Raw genomic sequence first — 17,995 nt, 5'->3', positions numbered from 1 at the left:
ATCGATGGCGGCCAGGTGACTTCCAGAGCAGAAATGGAGCATGGTGTGGCACTGTGGGGAGGGTGGGCTCAAGGAACAGGCGTGTGTGCCTCACCTGCTCGGTCCTCTGCTCCCAGTAGGGCAGAGCAGTGGCTGGGTTTCGTATTCCAGGCCATGTGCAGGATAGTCTGCCTGCAAAGTGAATTAATAACCTCAGCCTCCAAGTCCGCCCCCAAAAAAGTGAAACCTGCAAGTGATGGTGATGGGCTGAACTGTTTCTCCTCTAGTCTGGGGCCAACAGTGACTTCTGGGGGGTCTTGTTGCCATTTTCAGTTGATCAGATGGATGGGGTTTCTGCAGCCACCTCTGCAGCAGTGGCCGCACAGTGCAAGGCCACCTGGCTTCCATGCTCTGCATTACAGTCTGTGCCAGCCTCCTGCTGCTGGCACTGCCTTTTTTCAGTAGTCTCATCTGGTTGCAGCGCAGAGGTTTCCCATTGAAGGCAGAACCCAGGGAATGTGGAGATATTGCTCACAGCCCTCCCAGAACCCTTTTCTCGTGAGCTCTCCTTAAAGGAGGTGAATCCATAGAACAGTTGGGAGGGTTTGTGTAAACATTCAGTTTTCCCATTGCTCATCAACTTGTGTCTCATTCATCTCCCAGACCAAATAATTTCCCTCTGAGTGATTCATTCAGGGAATAAAATCCAGTGGGACAGCGGCTGCACCTTTCAGCCTCCCAAAGCCCACAGTGTATAATTCTCAGCACCCAGCAATTTTTATTGCCACGGGATTATTGCCCTCCACTAAAGTGCAATTAAAGAAGGAAATTGTTGACCTTACTGGTTTATCACATGATGCGTTATCGTAGTGCATGTCATGTAATTATAAATATCAAGCCAGGCAATTATGTTAACATCTTGTTTTGTTTTGCTTTAAATCTTATCTGAATTAATCACTGTGGGTTGTTCTAAAATAATCACTTTCAATGTATTTTTTCTTCTTGTATAGAGAATCTTCATTCTGCCACGTAGCATCTTCCACCAGCAAGAAAAGCTGAGGCTCCTTGGAATTCAAAGCGTTGAGAAGTGGACGTGATGCAGAATGTTCTGTTTTTGTTTCTCAAGGTGAGAGAAAAGCAGAAAGCAAGGAACTTAAAGAAATGTTGCAACATATTTTAGTCTGGTAGAATTCTTACAGTTCAAGGGCTGTTGATCATACCGGGCAAGAAAATTTGCTTTTGAAGACAATACACATCATTTTTCAACCTGATAGTGACCATTCAGTAAAAGTATAAATCTCACATAACCTCACAGCATTTTAAAAGGAATGAATATACTGCCATTTAGTATAAACGCAGACAAAAATGTCTTCTGTCATGTTTTGGAGAGGCGTTTTCCAAACAGAGTGTTGGGGGTGATATGTATATATTGGTGAGAAGGAGCAAACAGCCACGTGTGTAAGAATGGTGTTCACAGCCAGACCCGCTGGGTGCAGAGCTGGGACAATCCCTGTCTGTCCAGCTGTCTCAATAGGAGAGGAAATACTGTCAGCCCCATTTTACAGATTGAAAAGTGAGATTTAGATTAAGCGTCTTGCTCAAATTCACAAAGGCAATCTTTGATACCACTTTGGGTCCTGCATCCTATTTCCTATCCTATCCTCTTCATGTAAACACCCTTCCCCTCAGTTATTACAAGTCCTTCATCCATTTATTTGACTTTTCTGAATATTGTGAGAGTAAAATTTCTCACTTCACAACTGAAGGGGAGAGCATCTTAGGGAATTCCTGAGGTTAAATGGCCCCGGCACCTTCTGCTGCTCCAATGTCTAAACTAAAAGACACATCTCACCAAATATTTTGTTGTGATATTATGCATTTCATCCCAGAAATGTCAACGCATGGTGAATATACCAGTGATCTCTATGGGTGCGCCCATCTGAGATGAGTAATTCCATAATCTTTTTTGAGTAGCATGGCCAGGTCATGTTTTTGCAGTGGATGTTTTTTGTCAATGCAGTAATCCATAAAGTGACATAAAGTGAATGTCCATGTGTGACAGAGGCCTGGTTTGCTGCAAAACACACAAGCTACAAGTATCCGTATTGTTCTAGATTTTAATCTATAGCCGGGTCTGTTGAATCTGAAGTATCTCTGTTATTGAAGGATTGCTTTCAAAGGAGACTTTAGTGAATTAAAGTGAAGCATTTATATTTGTTCTGTTTTGAAAAAAAGTGGTCTGAAATCTGCTGTTTTGTACTCAGTGTCATGAAGTGATTGCAAACTGCTCTGGATGTAGCACCTCTCTCTAAGGTCTACATGGTACACATGGGGTTGAGGATGAGTGATACCATTCACATAACACTGAAAGAAAATCAAAATCGGGGTAATGTCTGCTGGAGGTGCACAAGAGAGACACGGACACCAAGACATTGTTCTCATTTTGCTGTCTAAAATGAGTCAAATGCAAACAACAAATTATATACAGGCTTTTAAAGGAAAGCGTACTCTCAAAATTCTATTAATTGCAGAAAAACTATGGGCTATAATTAACAACACAAGATAAGATGACAAATGACTAAATCAATATGTAAAATTGTATGTTTGCCTTAGACCCGAGGAGAAAAACAGGAGAAAATCTATAGATAACGTTGGCAATGAACCCCCACAGCTGGGCAGGTTGTTCTGTACTGAGGCTCATGTGTGTGCAGTCTTTGTGATCCCATTGAGCTGCAGTGCTGCTCTGCTGGCCGGGCGGCTGCAAGTCACAGAGCTGCTGTTCTTTCTCTCTCTTTTATTTAAACTCCTAAATGTTTTAGCAAATGTTGCCATTGAGCATCCTGTGACCAAAACTGCTGTGCACAGGGAAGGGGAAAAAAAAAGGGACAGTCAAGTCCCTATCGCTTCCGTGTTAATTTGCATTTATGTGGTTGGTTTACATATTATTAAAGCCACCCATCTGATCTATAATGGCAGCCCTGCTGACACTGTCTGACCCAGTTTGACAATCTGGATAGAAATTGTAGGGCTGGCTGTTCAATGTCTGTGACTTTAACAGCATTGCTTTGGGCCTGGAATCAATTCTCTCTGTTTACAGACCATTTCACAGCCCTTTACCTGCAACATCACTTGTGTCAGTCCCATAAATACTTTGGTGTATATAATGCTTGAATTAGCATAATGGTTTAGGCACAGGGCTTTAAGCACAAAGAAGGACATGTCAACATGTTCTCTTCACTTAAGCAATTAAGAGCCATTATGCTGCTTCAGTGGAAATATCATCAAGGTTAAAGACAATCCCAAACACCCCTCTAACCTTTTTATTCTAAGTCTAATAAATGAGGCATAGAAATTGAAATGTTAGTAAACAGAGCTACTTGCAAGCTCTTTTTGTATCATGTTTAATCAGACCTCTCGTTCACCACTTGTGAGCTCAAGGAAATGTGCGTTAACCATGTTCTCTACCCAAAGGGATTATTTACTTGGCAGAACCTCCCCTCTCTGCAGAGGTTTGTTTTATGTTTGCTTTCAAGTTCTTGATGCTCTCACATGAAGGATTGAAAAGTAAATGTACACACATGTAGCAAAGGGAGCTGGTCCCACATAGTAGCTCTTGCCAAATCTGCCTGGGTGTGCAAGTGTTTTTTTGTGTTTCCAGCAGGCCTTATATTGTTCTCTCTGAGTTACTTAGGAAAATGACCCAGTGAGATTTTGTTATTGGAATAGCTTCACCCTCACTCTCAGCTGGCAAGATTGCACCAAACTGAAAATGGAGCTGCTGCAGCTCTTGCATCTTTCTGATGGGGCTGCAGCATGGAGGAGCACCTGGGTGCTGGGTTTTCCCATTAGTTGACCTTCAGGAAAAGGCAGCAGGTGCTGAACCATCCATCCAACTGGGGTTGTGCTCATCAGGCTCACTGACACAACAGAGTTTGCAGGGTCTGAACTTCCCTTTGTAGGTTTTGAGCATGTGATTCTTTATACGCTGTGAAGAGGGTGGTTTGAACCACTCTGATTTGGGTTTCCAAGCACCCTCACTGCTCTCCAGGAGAACTTCAGTATGGATCATCTCATTGTGCCTGCACACAGATCCATCCCCTGCCTGGTGCTGCTACAATGCCGAGATATGGCAGCTGGAGGTGGCTGGTTTGCCCAGAAGTGGTTTAAACAAATCTTGCCTTCATTTCCATACCATCAGCCTAAGCTGCAAACTCAGAAACCTGATGGAAGGGAATTGCCTTCGTATTTTATGCTACCCTCTCTGCAGCACCCTGAGAAGACTGTCAAATTACAGCAGAGATTTCCTCAGAACAAAGCAGAACTGAAGTTCTTCAGCTCACTTTTAAAGAGATGCAGCCCTGGTAACTTTATAATCGAGCCATTTTGTTCTGCTCTCAATCAGCTTCATACCAAAGGACAAATTGCTCAGGGGTAGTATAGGCTGCAGTTTGAAAACTGACAATATTAAGCAAACATCACAGCCTGCTGTGATCTGCTCTCACTCTTGCACAATAACGCCCTTTGAAAGGTTGATGTGAAACACACAGTAATGCCTGCGGGCCAAGAACTTGATTTTGTTCCTGTTACCCGTTCTGTGCTCTACAATCTCTGCGCTATCCATCAGAGGATGGTTGGCAGCCTCTCTTGGTTAACCATGAGTGTCATCCCCATCCTTCACGTGAGAGAGCTGCGGAGCGCGGCCATGCTGTGCGGAGGCATTGGTGCGCAGCTCTCTGTATTTCATAAATCATATGATATGATGAAAAGCTGCATATTGCACGATGAACAGGAGCACGAGGGAAGCAATGGGATTTCTGTTCCACATTAGGGTCTCGTGAGGCAAGTTGTGCTCCTTCCCACAAAGTGATGTTCTGCTGCTGTTGCAACTGTTCTCCTCAGTTTCCTGACGAAAAGTGTCTTCTGAAACGTGGAAAGGTGAAAGTCCTTCTGGGACCCAGCCAGTGCTGACCTATCCCCTAAAGGTTTCAATGGTACGTCTGTATATTGCTTCCAACCAGCCACTGTTTCTACCATAATCCAGTAGAAGGAAGGCAGGGAGCAGTTTCTGCAGCACTGGTGGAACTGTTTCCTGGGCTGTTTGGGGCTGGGACTTGCTCAGCTCTTACTTCTCAGGGATGTTTGTTGTAATGGAAATCAAGGACCAGAAAACAGAAGATATTTTGAGCTACACAGCGGGTCGTTGACCATTTGAAACTTACCTCTTAGAGCACACCTTCCCCTTTTGTATCTTGATACCTGGTGCTTGCGTTCAGGTGGATTCACCATCATCTGTTGTCAGCATGGGACCTGCCACAAGCTCCTTTCACCCATAAGGAAAGAGCAGACATAGCAGTCAACATTCTCATTATTTTGTGTCTCATTTGTGATTCAAACATTCCCAGCCCCTCCACTTTGTAAAAGAAATTGTAAGCAAACATCAGTTCACGTGCTTTGAGGCTGGAGTCACTTTGCAGTCATTCCTTTTTATCCAGAGTTTAACAAAAGCTACCACAGATGCTTCTTCCACTGTACAAAGAAATAAAGAGCACTTGCACAAATGACATGCATGTCAATCTTTAGGTCACAGCATTTCTTGCAGTTGTATCCCAAGTAGGAGACATCAAACTGAATGCATTTCAGAATTAACAGTCTGTACCCAAGACAGGAAATGGAGTTTATAAAACAGGTGGATGAAGACCAGTATTCACTTGCATCGCATTAAAGCAAATCCATTTATATTTTATTTCCTATATACTGACTCAAATGTGCATTTTTGTAATAATCAGACTCTGCACTTTCAGCAGCATAAGTGATGTTTGCAGAGAGATCAGTGCAGCCCAGTAGATCTCGTAGGTAAGAAATAATCCATTGGAGGAGAAGAGGGAGATGCTGCCTGGACAGCTCTGTCCCGTGTCCCTCTTTGAACGCCCCCACATATTGTAGGATTCTTCTGTAATGCCATAAGTTGTACTTAAATATAGGGAAGAGTTAGCACCCAGTGCTCTTAGCAGTGGCAGTTCTCTAGGATTTTGTACAGCTGCTCACTTATGTTGGTATTGCTATCCTGGGTGCATATTAACCATGATTGAAACAACGCCCATTGGAAGTCTTAAAACCTTAACCACCACTTTTACTTCTAAAATAAAGTAAACTGCCAAAAGTTCTGATAAAAGTGACAATTTATATTTTCAAGTAGCACATCCGGAATTTTCCTGTAGCTGTAGACAAAGGAATTCTTACCCAGATAAGTATAAGAGCACCAATAAATTTAAGGTAGCTTATGCAAGTTAGGCACTAATGAATGTCATCTTCTGTTTTGTCATGAAAAAAGATCTTTCTGCTGCTAAAGGAGACTGATTTAGATTATGAATAGCTGTAGTGATTTGCAAAAATGGCTCCAGAGAGATAGACTGAGATTCCATATACTCATGGCACTTGAGGTTTCTGCCCTTTTTGTTGAAAATTAATTTGTCCTGTGGGTTATTGGATTCTAGCTCAGCCAATGTATATTGCTCAGTCATCACAAATTTACTTAAAATTTAGTGTAGCTGAAGTTCATTCAACAAGACAAAAGTCTACAGTCGAAAGCTTCTAAAAATCTTTTTTAAAAGCTGGCTAATGGCGTAATTGGAAGTGCTGGAATTAAAATAGTTCCACGGAATGTTTTGCAGGTATCAGTGTATGGTCTGTTCAAGCGAGGTAGACTCTTCTGATGATGAATCCATCTGGGTGTCCCCTTGGCACAGGGGTTGTATTGTTCAGCCCCACGCCTCAAACCCTAAACCTCCATCCCTAAAATGACAAAAGGCACCTTGTAACATTCTACAGCTTGCTACACCACTTCTTTAAATTAACACATATTCCTTTTTATGGAACACAGAGAAAAGCTCTGATTGCAGAACGTGAAATGGGTCTCCTCCCTCTACAAACTGTTTCCATTTCATTTTTTCCTCCTTTTCTTCCTTTCCCTCCCCATCATTGTCTACCTTTGATGCACAAGTAGAAATTTTGCTTTTATTCTTAAGATCCCCATCTGGTTGAGTCGCTTAGGATTAAGCATCGCTGATGCTTGTAAGTTTGATGTCCCAAAGACAAATAGGTTAAGGTTAAAACCAAAACAAACCTAATTCTCTTCAAATCAGCAAGCTTCTTGTTTGAGTTAAAAGGCTGTAACTAATTTGATTAATGGGTCAAAGTCATCTGTTAGGCTCTGTGTTGGTGAATCCGACTCTTGGATCACCACCAATGGGAGCAGGAGGTAAAGGCTGTCAGGCATAGAGCCACACAAAAACCAACATGGGCAGCGAGATGAGGAGGGATGATTAAAGGATAAGCAGGTCCTAAACGTTCACAGGAGAGTGGTTTTTCATTAGCGATGAAGGATTAAATCTTCTCAAAGAGAAAAGAGTTCTCCTTATTTTCAGCTTTATCGAAACAGTCTCATGTCCCATTTAAATGAGGGGGATTTTTAAAAAAGAAAAATAGAAAGGCAGATAGAGCTGACATTATATGGGAGAAGCTGACTGTGTGCACAACTCCAGTCGATGGATCCCAAGCAGTAAGTCTGTAAGCACTTCTTTTGTGTGCTTTCTGTCAGGAATTACGCTTTAAAAATCCAAACAAGCAATTATTTGAAATTCAGTTTAAACTTAATAATAAAATCAATACACACCTCTGTAAAAAAAAGAGAAAACACTCTGAAAATCTAAGTTCAGCCGGCTGTTTGTTTCACATTTCAATTTGCATTTTTTGCTTCCTGGCACCAGTGATAGATCCGAATGCCACTGATGGGTTTCAGCTGCAAGGATCTCATCTCTGTGCCTGAAACACGAGGCTTTGCCAATTGCAAGAAATGAGACACCGTGTGATAACCAAATCGTGGCACAACCGACTGGAAATTTCAGATTAATAAACCTCTTTCGGAAGGGAACTAAATAACTTCTGCAGTTTTCTCTACGGCTATTTGTTTCTCCGAAGATTTATGGTCCTGGCAACAGATATGCATCTTATCTTTCACTCCTCAGATTAAAGGAGGACGATTTGAAGCAGGTGTCTGACTGGCATCATCTGGAATTGCAGATGATCTTCCTTTAAAAAAAAAAAGACAAGCTGCAAGTGAACTTGCAAGTCAAATGAGAATATCATTACATGTGTCAGGGGCTGGGAAAGAAATCTGCATCCAGCTAAACAGGGCCTGTCCCTCTCATTGTGACCAGTGTCCTCAGGCAGCCCTTTGCCAGCCAGGTGCGATCTGTAATGCTTAACAGGGAATTAAAACTTCTTGTGCTGCTTCTGCTTTAATTGATTGATGCTAAAAGTTTAGAAACTAAAATCTAAGCAGCTCTTACAAAGCTCCTTTAACCAAGCCTTCCCCTTTGAAAGCCGGATCCTCAATTGAAACTGGCAGCCCACATTTTTAGGTTTCAAGCAGCTCTGTCATTCTACGAGGAATGTGTCTGCCACTTCACACGATAGCTTGAGCTGAAAGACATGTACTTTGAATCAGAGAATCAATAGAACACTTAATGGACAATTAGGAGAACAGCTGTAGGACTGTCAAAGGCCCATCTGTACACAGCTCCGGCAGCCTCGCCTGGACAGGGCACTGCACACAGCTTTCTGCCCCGGGGCACCGGCTCCCATTACAAAATCCCCCTTTCATTTCACATTTAGTGTTAATATAGTGTGCTTTTTTTCATTACAAATTTTAACACGTGTAGAAAATTATGGAGATTGCTCGGGCCATTTGTCAACCTGCATCATGCGAATTGATCAATAAATTTCACCACTTTGTTGTTAATGTAGATAAATTTTGGCATTTAATTAAGCTACAGCGAAAACGTGGCCACTTTTAATTTCAGCAGATGCTACCTTTTCATCTGTAATCCGGGGCTGCATCGGCAATGCAATCCAGTCGCTAAATATTTATAGACAACATGACAATTCCTGAAAGAGTTATCATCGATGGTTTTGGTTCTGCAACAATTAGCGTTGTTTGGAGGAGCTCATGTGGAAAGCCAGAATAAATTCCAAGCAGCGGATGAAGTTATGGCTCTATAGATGTGCTGCATGTCTATAAAGCACATGAATCTATGCTCTGCAAACACGGAGATTATTACAGGAATACCATCCGTGGCAGAGACGCACACAAGCCCGTGTAAATTCTAGTAAACAGGCACTAATCCCTGCATCTGTAAACTCTCACATATCACACAGATGTCTGTAAAGATATCTCCGCCAATGAGACCTGCAAACCAATATTTACCCTTAATGGAGCTGCTTTGCAAAAATGCAGTGGCAGAGATTGATCTCGGAAATTAACAGCGCAGAAGGAAACGTTCCGTGTATAAACAGTTTGTGTAAAATAACTCAGTTGAAGAGTTGAAGGAGGCACCATTTCTTCAAAAACAGGTTTAAGCTTTTTAACATTACCCATCAAATTTCTAAGTCGCAGCGATGCGGGGATCAGCCTTAAAACTCACAGATATTTTTTAAGCCCGCAGATTTGGCCAGACAATAAGAAACACAAATGAACATTTGAGGCTTTCTATATGGCCTGAGGGACCCCGAGATGAAATCCTGCCTCTGACAGCCAGAGGCCCCAGACGCCGCGCTCAGCAGTGGGGCCTGACATGACAAACTGCCGCCCGCGTGGAGCGGGCAGGGGGAGGTGGGCAGGGGGAGGTGGGCAGGGGGAGACGGCTGCTGCTGCCAGCGCCTCTGGGCAAGGAGAGGGCATCCAGTCCCACTGCTGCTCCCACCGCATCCCCCTGACCAAGCGGGCTCCCACCCCAAGCTGGGATTTCTGTTGTTTAAAGGACACCCTTGCCGTCTATCTGAACTTGCATTATGGGCACCGCTGAGCCAGGAAGTCCATGGTGGACACACATCCCTCATCCTTACGGGGTGCTCTTGGGAACTGGTGCTGACAGGTTCAGCATCTCCCCACACTCAGGCCACAAAACAGCCTTACACCCAGGCAGACATCCTGCATCCCATTGGGAAAACTCCTCTTGGTGTGACTCCTATGTGAACTGCTTGGTTTCCATTCCTAGCTAAAAGCTTCTAACACAGAGAAGAGAAAAACACTGAGTTAAAAAAAAAAAAAAGAAAAGCCCAACAGGCTCAGACACCAATCATTTTTAAAGCGGAGGTTCTGTTTTTGGTGGATTTGTCACTGCTGCAGCATGTTTTATTTTCAGGTTTGCAGAGGAGCCGGTCAGCAGATTTCTTGAAGTTGCTGGGGAGCGCAGTGAAGGGGACAAGAAAAGTGTTCCAAGTGAGACGGGCTGGCTTCTGGCCAAGGATCTGCTCAGTTGAAGTAGGCCTGTCGAGGTGGTATGTATGGGAATTGCTTTTTCATGGTTTGTTCTGGTGGCCTGTGCCCTTCTGTGGCAGCTTTCTAGAATCAGAAGTCTTTCGGAAGAGAGATTGCTCACAACTGAGCTGCTCCGCTCGCCCTTCCTCCTCATCACTGTGAGCAAAGGGATGCTCTCCCAGCTCCCAGCAGAAAACCCTGAGCCCAGATCCTGCAGCTCCCGTGCCATGCAGGTCCACCATACCTTGGCTTTGTCCTTGGTGAGATGAAGAGCTTGGCAGCTGGAGACAGCAGTGCTCGTTCCTCTGCCAGATGGCATTACGAGGTCAGGCTGGATGGGGCTCTGAGCACCTGATGGAGCTGTGGGTGTCCCTGTTGGTTGCAGGGGAGTGGGACCAGATGGCCTTTAAAGGTCCCTTCCAACTCAAACAACTGTCACACAAAGAACATTCACCAATTCTTTAGTGCCGAAAAGCTGAACTTAAGGTAGAATGAACAACCAAAAAAGCCTATTTTAAAAACAGTCTTTGTTTTCAAACGATCTCACTAATAGGAAATCCATTTGCCTATTGCACCAGTATTTTTTCTTCTTTTTTTTTTCTGGGAGATCCCTATTTACCTGATTTATTAGAAATGCTCCACTGGGACACGACGCATTTTACTAATAAACCTAGAGGTTAGCACTATTGTTTTCAGTACAGCTGACCCTTGGATTTGCTGTAAAACCAGAATCATTAGAAATGCTCCATTGGTTATATTGGAGCATTTCTAATGAATCAGAGGGTCAGCTCTATTGAAATAATGTAAGATATCGAGATTCATGGGGAAAACTGCATTGAAATGCACGGAGCGTTTCTAATAAATCCAGATTTTAGTGGAGCTCAACTCAGAATCCATTAACACGTTATGAAAAAATGGTCACTGAGCATGCACCTTCAGTACTTCTCCCTGTGTTAATCTCTCATTTATTTTAAAATGCGTTGGAAAAACAGCAAAAGAAACCAGCAAAAGCTTATTTCAGGTGTTTCACTTCCTCTGCTCACAAAGGAGCAGAGATTCACCAGCACGACAGCTCCAGCACCTCACCATGTGAGTCACACTGAGCAGTAAGGGGAGAAGCATCAGTTCCTAGGGAAGACATCCTAGGTGTGAGCAACAACAGCATATCATTGCTCAGAGACTGCAAAAGGAAAGTACAGGTGTTTTCAACACCTGGATTTAAATGCCAATTATATATGGCAGCTGAAGGCAGTTGATGACCATAAGAAGCAGTGCTTTGTGGATAAATACCCCCTTACCCACATAGCCTCTACCACCACAAAGGGACTCCTTGAGTTAAATGAGTTGGTCTGATGGAGGGTGGTCAGATGTAGTTAGTTTGTCCAGCTTATGGCAGAGCCTGAGTCTGGTGGTTGGACTGGATCTCTTATTGCTGTCAGAAAGGGGTGCCTTCACCAAGCAGCAGGTCAGTGCCAGCCATGGGTGGGAAGCACCTGTCCCCAGGTAAGCACCTGGATGCTTCTGCAGTTTACAGGTGCAATTAATTATTGGCAGAAAGAAATCAGCCAGCTTTCCTCTGCAGGTTAGGTATTCTGAAATCCCAGTCACAAGGTGAGCAATAGAGTAAGGTTGATGCAACTAACAAGCTGAGCTGGCTTTTTATTTTATCACTGTCATGGTTTTGTAACCCGTGACAATCACTTTACTGTATGCCACTAGCTGGAGCCTGCCAGGCTCTTAAGTTTACATTATAGCATTCAACAGCTGTAATCTTCTTACAGCGCATCCTAAAGATGGGTTGGTTTTGGCTTACTGTAACGATGGGCTTTGTTCCTGCTAAATTATGTATTCAGGGAAGTGATATCTTCAACAACAACAAAATAACAATAAAAAATTAATTCTCTGTTCAGGATTTGTCTATTCAACGCTGTCAGCTCGTTACCTCCCTGAAAACAGAGGCCTGTAGTAATAAAAATTAGTTATTAATGCAGCATGTGATAGGCTGGAACAACCAAAACAAACAAAAAGCCATGAGGTTGTTCTAATTTGTTGTTTCATGACATAACAAGAATTAAACATTGATAGATTTATTGTAAGGGCAGGGGTGGGTCAGTGCTCCTCCTGCACTGTGAAGCCCCTCTTTGGAGCAGAGTTGAAGCAATCTTGTTAGGTTTGCACATGAACCCCATGTGAGAGTTGCTGTGTTGTTCTCATGATGCTGATGCCCACCTCTTGCTTTTTGAAGGCAGTGCTTTATTTCACCTCTTATCTTCCAGAATGCTGCTGCTGCTGGAGTGTCTGTGGTGCTGCCTGTCCCGGCCTGGGGGAGAGCTGGACCAGTGGCCTCCGTCATGCTCTGCTCTCAGGTAATGCATCCAGAATAGCTCTGAAATGGCAGGCAAAGGGGACGGTTGTACTTATGGGCTCACATAGCAGGCCCTGGGAGAGCAGCATGAGGTTCACCTCCATGATGCTGTAGGTGAAGCTGCTGAACTGGTCATGTTAGAAGTGAACAGGCCAACATCTTGTCAGCCTGGCGCTGATGGTCTGAAGGCATGAGGTGAAGAAGCACCTGGAGGTTTGCATTCAGCTGGTCTGTAATCCATAGAGCAATCTGCTCCTGGTCTCAGCTTCAAAGCAGCTGAAAGACATCGTGAGAAGCTTCATTTGCATTCAAAGGCTGAAAAACTGAAAACCACCAAACTAGTTTTGGGTGAAGTTGATATGCTGTGTAACACTTCAGCCTCCCATACCTCATGTTCTCTGCCAAGGGTTTGCTGCTGTAACCATACCAGGGCGTGCAGCAGGGCTCTGAGTGCTGCCAGCAGCTCCTCATTCTGCAGCTTTACAGCACACCTTAGGTGTGTTCCAGAATGGTTTGCTTAAAATTAAGCACAGGAAGACAATACATCCATCACATCCCCTTTACAGGGCTGTTCAAGGAACTAGGCTTGTGTGTGCCGTAGCGTTTTATAGCAGCGGCCTTGCAATAGGTCCCTGTGCTTTCAGCAGATAGCAGAGGAAGCTGGCTTGCCTCGGAGATGCGGAGAGGTTCTGTTTATTTTATGAATGCATACAAACCTTGTATCTGCAGTTTGCCAGGTTATGGTGCTGTTCTTGCAGCTGCTTTGTATCTATGTACACGCATACAGATAAAAATGTATATAAAAAGTATATTAATAGAATTCTGTCTCAACAGATTTAATTCTTAAATGCTGCACATACTTGTTTAATCTCTCATTTTGGAAGTAGGAAAGGTTAGATTATAACATCAGGTTAGCTCTCTTTGAAGCAGGTAATAATTAAGTTGATTCACTGTTGCAATTACTGTCAAATCCCCCTTAATTACCACGGATTTTATAGCAGCTTCATTATACGTCTGCTGTAATGCATTGTGGCCCTAAGGAGAAGTGTTGCAGGAAATTCTGCATAGCATGTATAATTCTCACCTGCAGTTAAAGCTTCCAGTGAAAGCCTCTGCACTAAATTCATCTTTTTTTGACGTTTTTCCCCCTATTATTTAAAGCAGTTGAACTGAAGTAACACCACTAAAATCTACACGGAACTTCAGAAGTGGAAATGGATCTCCTTGTGGGTACGAGGAATAAAGATGGAGAGATGGCACCGTTAGTGGTAAATTCTTCCTGGGGAAACAGCTCAGCAGAAATGGGGATCAATTCTGGAATGGGAGCACGCTCTGTCCTGCAGGCCTCGTAGCCCTGAGCGGCCTCTCACTTGCTGTGGAAGGAAGCATTTGCCAGGTCAGTCTGCAACACAATGTTTTCATTCATTGTTTGTCTCTTGTTTTATAAACCGAATCACACAAGTATAAGGTATACGCACAACAAGTAGCTTGTGTGGGTTTTATTTCATCTGCATGTTGAATATGCTGTTACAGAATATAGCAAAACCAGCTGATGAAGACAGCAGTTTGTGCAATGCTAACGCTCTTGGGCACACAAGAACTGTTAGAGCAGTTCTTCAGATCCGGCCTTCCAGGTGATGTGGGTAAGCGCGCAGCCTGACGGAGCTGCTGCAGTGCCCTTCGTGTGCCACTGTTGTTTCCGCTGGAAAAATCTTTACAAATCTGAGCCTGCAACAGTTCAGCACAGATAACTGAGCCAAGCGCCCCATGGATTCTCTTATAACGAAGGAATTTACTCCGTGGCATACATTAGATGCAGAAAGGGCTTCAGTGTCAGTGACACTATTGGCAGCTGTGTTAACAGTTGAGGAGCTGGCTTTGTACGGCAGTACAGTTATTAAATTTCTCCAGAGACCATGACTCATTAATCAAATATTCATACATCTCTGTAAATACACTCTGAACAGAGAATACCCTCAGAGCTGAGCATCCCAGCACAAGTGCTCTTTCATGTAGCGCTGACAAAATCCTGAGAACATGCGGTCATGTTTTGCATTTCTTATGCTGCGTGTACTCCTTAGTGCCCCGATTCCTAAAAACAGAACACAAATGATCTTACTGATTGCAAGTGTTACACAGTCACAATTAAAATTGCTTCACTATTGCTTCATACCATCTTTTTTAAAGGGAAGACAGTGGATCGATTCTTCTATTCTTTGTTTACCATCAGACAAGCAACTTTTTCCCATACGGATGGAGAAACCCGAGGCCATGCTCCTATTAATACAAGAATTTGTATTAGCATGAAAACAACAAACCACTGCTTGAACTGGGAAGGCCAAAGCACTTCATATATTTGCAAAGACGTGAGCTTGTTGTATTTAACAAGTGCTGTACTCAGTGTTTCCTCCTGCCGCAGAACAGCACATCTCACCTGCACTAGGGAGGCCCAGTGCAGCCCAGGGTTTGGCCTCGGTCAGGTTGGGGTTGTGGTTCCTCAAATCTGTCATCTGCTGAATCTCTTCTCTGTGAACCTCTGAAAAAAAATGAAGTTTTCTCTTTGACCTCCCCATCCTAACGCCTTTGTGCCAAGGCCTTTGGTTTTGATTATTGTGGGATTATAAAGTTCTGATTTCCATTTGTTTCTGTGTAAGGCTCTCCATGGCTCGAAGCAGGTCGGTGCCTTTCAGTACCGTTGTTTGTAAATGGGGATGATCACATCACTGACTGTAGAATTTTAACTTTGCTACTGTAGTGCTGTGCTGCTCTGATCTCAAAGGAAGGATATAAAAGGAGTGAGCTGAGACTTCAAGCCCAGCCCTGTGGCACATGGCCAGCAGAGTCCCCACTGACCTCAGTAAAGAGGGAATTTGCAGGGGATCCTGGAAAGAGGTGAGTCTCAGAATATATTCCTTTATGGTCTGTAGAGGCTGTGATGTGGAATCCACCCCCATAACACGTACTTAACAGCAGATTGTGAAAGAAACTTAAAAACCTGCACAACTCGCTTATGTTCTGTGATTAAAGTGCAAGGGCCAAATTCTGGTCAGTTTATGGCACAGCAATTGAGGAGAATGGATCGCCTGCATTTCCCCACCAACAGCATGAAGTGTTCCACTAAATTTAGGCTTGTTTGTAGAGGAATGTTAATCCAGAAGAGACAACACTTCCTATTTCCTCTTCCCATAAGTAAATACCTCTGTGTTTTTAGTTCCTGTGACATCAATTTCAGTGCATTTTAGTTCTCTTTAATAGGAATCAACACTTAGGCTTCAGAAAAACAATTCTCTTATGCTTAATTATGGCATTCACTGAGACAGGGTGGCAATAGCCTGTCCCACCTCTCTCATACAGGCCTAAATCTGAGCCCCTTCCTCTACAGTAAAGCTGTGGGTATCATCACTGCATGGGGCTGCAATTACCATCCCTGCTGCCTCTTCTCCACCTGAGCCCAGAGTCCCCATCCCGGGCATCACACACATGTGCTCCCACTGCCCTGGGTGACCTCATCCTCTGACCCACAAACCGCTGAGTGAGGATAAATACCCAAAACGTTGGCTTTTAATAATGTTCCCTTGGGATACAGGGATTCACTGGCAGGATCAGAGTGTGAGCAAGGAGTAGATGGGAAATAATTATGTGTGAGTGCTGAGGGAGAGCACTCAAAGCCTTGGCTTTGACATGTGCCTGCACACCCACTAGAGCTAGGCAAAAATGGCAAACATTTATTTGTGCATCTTCTTGCATAAATAAAGCCCTGCTGATTTACTTTGATGGCATTTACAGCCACATTTATTCATAAACATTAGAGTGAGCAAGTCTTTATTTGCAGGAGCATTCATAGAAAACAGAAGCGTTGTGAATTCTGGTGTGAATAAATACCAGAGAGCTCTCACATGAGAAGGGCTTCTACAGTCATTAAGTACAGCTCCTTTTACTATGCACACCATGGAATCAAACAATTACAGCTGCCCGTGAACTGCTTACAAACAGGGAAGGGAACTGTTTAGAAAGCTCAGTTAGCCTCAATTAGGCAGCAGAAATCGTCTCCTGAAGATAAGCAGCCATGTGGTCCAGGGATGATTGCTCAGGGCTCCATCCCACCTCGCTGCAATGTCTCTTTGCATCTTGGCAGCCGATGAAAATGTTTCAGGAGCAGAAAGCAGGGTGGGCTGTTCGTATTCATTTGTGGGATTATTGACCTTTCATAACTTGTGGTTGCCTTTCATTCCATCATTTGGTTTAAGAGATTGTCAATAACTCTGGGAATAAATCAGGTCTCCAGAGTGAGTCTGTTTTCTTACTGTAATTAATGGCAAATAGAAGATCCCTCCCTGCATCCTCAAACATGGGGCTCTCGGTGGCCCCGTCACTGTCTGACGCACTCATCTGCTTTCCACCTCCAGCATTTCTTGGGAAGGGGAAGATGGAGCCCTGGCTGCTCACATGGCATCCTAGGGTTGTATCAAGCTAGTATTAGATACTCTAAGCACACAAAGAAACCTCTGAGGAGAAAGGAAATGGCAGAAAAGGAAAAAGGTAATTGGGTGGGTCCAGAGCAGCTCCTTTGGAAAGGCCAACCATTTCTGTGGTCTGAGCAGTCTGGTGCCACCAGGCCGGGGTTTGTGGAGTCCTCTAAGGAAAAAGGCCACTGCTGGGTGTGCGTAACTAATGCTCCTTTGGTTTGTGTTTGAAGGCAGCAGCAGCAACAGTGATGGCACAAATTAATTGCGGAGTTTTCGGGAGGTAATGCAGACGAGGTAAAGAGAATTACTATGCGATTAACATAGTTTCCAATTAAAGTCCCCTGTAGTTACTGAAAAACATTAATTTCTGGTAACTTGGTAATTTAACTTGTGTCACCACTGTATGTGGATGTCCAGCACCAGGGCAACGAGTGGGCTTCTCAGTGCTGGAGCTTTGCATGAGAAACAGGAAAAACACTCTGAAAATAGCTGTCAGTTTTTAATAGCTGCTTGTAGAGAGCTCCTCACAAAACGCCATTGTGGAGGAGAAGGGCTTGGTAACAGATTGAAGAGCCAAAGTGAACAACGGCCCTTAGTCTGAAAGGACTATTTGAATAAACTCTGCGTGTTTCAACCACTACGTTTCTTTATGAACACATTGCAAGAGGGCTGAGGCGAATGGAACTATTTCTCCCCTTTAAGTTTGCTGTCGGGATGGTAGGCTGACATTTGTCCTTCTAACAATTATACTGCAGCTCTTATTGCTGTAGGACTGTTCCCATTACAAAACCATCAACCCAAGGGCCTGGAGCGGCTGCTCCTCTCTGCTTGGTGTGAGGTCAGAGCCGGCCCAGTGGGCAGCTGCAC

At 43.9% G+C, this 17,995-nt stretch overlaps 1 long non-coding RNA gene across 1 annotated transcript; it reads left to right on the top strand.

Annotated features, from left to right (window-relative positions):
- Positions 1–993: 993 nt before the first annotated feature.
- Positions 994–14,052, top strand: LOC107317683. Its single transcript, XR_001556970.2, has 3 exons — positions 994–1,105; positions 12,574–12,663; positions 13,824–14,052. It is a non-coding gene; the product is annotated as an uncharacterized LOC107317683 (long non-coding RNA).
- Positions 14,053–17,995: the final 3,943 nt, after the last annotated feature.

This window comes from Coturnix japonica, chromosome 8 (genome assembly GCF_001577835.2).
Source record: "Coturnix japonica isolate 7356 chromosome 8, Coturnix japonica 2.1, whole genome shotgun sequence".
Lineage (NCBI taxonomy): Eukaryota > Metazoa > Chordata > Aves > Galliformes > Phasianidae > Coturnix > Coturnix japonica.
The sequence above is the reverse complement of the archived record's forward strand: the minus strand, read 5'-3'. Positions and strand labels throughout refer to the sequence as shown.